Below are 3,415 nucleotides of genomic sequence, written 5' to 3'. Positions count from 1 at the left end.
TTCAACATATCACAGTTACTCAATTACTTCTCTACCTACAATATTGCTATCAACTATAGAAAAGTCACCTTTATGCTTTATTGTTTCAATCTTTATATTATTTATCTTGAAGATAAGAATCTGGTTTTGCTGTATGGAATTTGTGCCCCTTGCAGCTTTTGAGTCATTATTATCTTCAGGTAATTTTGTGTTTTAACAAAAGAAAGAAATGAGACTGAGGGAAGAAGGGACCTGGCTGGTGAAGATTGAGGTGGCATTGTAAACTCCTGCTGTTTATATTTGTATGGATCGTCTTTTCTAAAGCATCCAGAACCCTATCTTTGCCCTATGCCAAATGTGGTACTAGTTGGCTGCCATGCAAGCACAACATAGTGGAGTTTGCCTTGGGATTTCTCCATGGTATGGTATGTTGTGATAGCGACTTAGATATTCTTTGAAGTGAGATGGCCCGGCCCTTGGAATGGCCAGCTACAGCCAGCAATAAATGAGGAGACAGCCTCAATGATTTGGGTCTGTTGACATAAGATTCTGGAAACGTCCAGTGTATGTAACTTCTTTTCTCTCAATGTAGTGTGGGGCTCCAGGAAGAAAACAGATAGGATAATGGATTGATTTAGGTAGAATTCTGAGACCACCCTGGGGATGAACTTGCAGTGAAGTTTCAGCACTACTTGATTCTGTGAAAGGTCATTGCGGGAGGGTCAGCATTTAAATGCTTAAAGCTCATTCAGTCTCCTGGCCGAAGTGATATCCAGTAGGAAGAGAGTATTCAGCCTGAGTTGAAGTAAGGAGCATTCTGAAAGGGATTCGAACGAAGGCCTAGGAATCTCAAAAAGATGATGCTGAGGTCCCAGGAGCAGGGTTCTCTGACCAGTGGATATGTACATAACAGACTCTTGAGGAACTTTGATACTGCCAGTGAGTGAAGATGGAGCATGACTGTACTGGTGGACGGCATCCTAAGATCATTGCAAACTTGATGGAGTAGAATGATTTGCCAGGGTGCTACCGATGCAGCAAGTAGTCGAAGATCCATGGTATCAAAGCATACGTGGCTCTGCTGGGCCAGCCAAATTCAGAACCTCATCCATTTAGATAAATAAATCCCTCTGGTGGATGTCTTCCTGCTCTATAGCAGGATCTCTAGGACTTGCCTAGAGCAGTTCCTGTCCATGGTACTTAATGAGCCAACACCCAGGCTGTCAGGTGCAGAGACTTCGGGTCTGGATGGACTATCTGACGATAGTGCTGTGAGATCAGGTCTGTGCAGTGTGAGAACTAGATCAGCTGCTGAACAGACATCTGTAACAGGTCTGTCAGCCAAAACTGCCTTACCCAGGATGGGGTTATGAGAAAAATCACTTTTGATGTTGGAAATCACCCTGGGGATCAGGGAAATTACAGTGACAAGACATAAAGGAGGTGTGGGCTCCACTGCAGAAGGAAGGTGTTGGGCAATAAGCCTGGGCTCATGCCTCCTTTAGAGCAATAATTCTGGCACTTGGCATTAACCTTGGTGGCAAACAGTCTGTCCTGGGAACCCCCAGCCACGGGATATTGGTTCTATGATGGATCTCTGTAGGGACCACTTCTGAGCAGTCACCGGTTGTCTGGTCAGGAAGTCTGCCAGGTTGTTGCTAACTCCTGGAAGGGAAAGAGCATCTCTGCTATCCTGTGTGGTGACAACATATCCAGAGCTGGATGGCTTCCAGAGAGAGGGGAGATGAATGTACGTTTCCGTGCTTGTTTACATAGTGCATTGCAGACGTGTTGTCTGTCAAGGTCTGCACTATGGAGTTTTGAAGAACAGGCATACTAGCCTGATGGCTCTGAATTCCAGGAAAATGATATGGACCAGACGTCTTCTGGGGACCAGGTCCCTTGCATTTTTGATGGGCCAGGTGGGCTCCCAACCTGTGCCTGATGCATCTGTGATTAAAGACATTGACTGGGGGGGGGGGGGGGAATCAGAGAATGGCACACCTTCCACACACATTTTTGGGTTCCTTCCACCATTTCAGTTCTGCAATGATGTGAAGTGTAACCGAAATCTTTTTGCTCATTTGGTGTTTCACAGAGGGACAGATTTAGGGCAGTCTCAAGTGAAGCCTGGCAAGTGGAGTCATATCTGACCTAGCAGCCCCAGACATGTCCATGCTATCGTAATCAGGTTTGATTCTAGTCCGAGTAAGAGTGACTGCATCAACAGGAACCGGTCTTTGGGGAGGTACACTCCTGCCACCATGGAGTCAATCAAGGCTCCTATGAACTATAGTCTGTGAAATATAGTTTGTGATAGGGTTAGAGACAATTTTTCATAGTTCACCAGGAGCTCTGAGGGAACAGGGAGAGGGTATATTCTAGGCTTGTTGCCATCTCCTGCAGGGATCTGCCCTTGATCAGCCAATTGTCCAGGTAAGAATAGATGGGAATGTCTTTCTTCCTGAATTGTGCTGCTACTTCATGAAGACTCTCAGTGTCATGGAGAGTCTGGATGGCTGTACCTGGTACTGGGAATGATTTGGTCCCACTATGAGTCTTAGATACTTCCTGTGGATCAGGTGTATAGCTATATGGAAATATGCATCCTCCAAATCAAAAGCCATGAACCAGTCAGCTGTAATGGCCACTCAGGCCTGGTAGAAAGGACCAAGGCGATTCCCAAAGGTGGGTGCAGGTTCCAGATTGACTCCAGTATGACTCGACTCTCCAGTCAAATCTGCTGCCTCAGATGGGGCTGGGTTAGACAAAGAGGCAGAAAACTGGCACTCCCTAGAGTACTTGGGCTTCTTTCTTTGTGGGTACTGTGACTGTCAGCTTCAGGAGTAGGACACTGTCCTCTGGTAATTCTATGACTTCCTATAGAGGGCCAATGGGTAAATCCCTAAGGACCGTAGTGTGGCCCTTGAGGGAGCAGAGTGCTGTGTTTGTTTTCTGTCTGAAGAGCTCCATCTCTTTGAAGGGCTGGTCCTTTGTAATAGCCTGTATTTCATATGGTACCATGGTACCTTCAGATACCTGGTGCCATGAGACCAGTTTCACAGTGACAGCTGTAGCCATCAACCTTGAGGGCATATCAGATGCATCAATGGCTGCCGGTAGAGATATTCTCATGACCAACTAACCCTCCTTCATGATCTCCTTTAACTTACCCCTGTTTCCCTGTGGGATATAAAATAGGAAGTGAGTGACCCTCTCCAAGTGAGGAAATTGTATTTGTTAAACAGAACCTTGTAGTTCACCCACCCAAAGCTGCAGTGAGGATGACAAAATGTGCCTTACATCCATAAAGGTCAAACGTTTTGGGATTTTTGTCTGTACGTATCTCTTTTGTGATTTTTTCTCAGCTGCCAAAACAACCGGGGAACTTCACCTGTCCTGTTTATGTAACACTTTAAAAATCAGCAAAAGGGTT

The sequence above is a fragment of the Terrapene carolina genome, unplaced genomic scaffold, assembly GCF_002925995.2.
Source record: "Terrapene carolina triunguis isolate 2854851 unplaced genomic scaffold, T_m_triunguis-2.0 Scaffold23, whole genome shotgun sequence".
Lineage (NCBI taxonomy): Eukaryota > Metazoa > Chordata > Testudines > Emydidae > Terrapene > Terrapene triunguis.
This window is presented reverse-complemented; position numbering follows the sequence as displayed.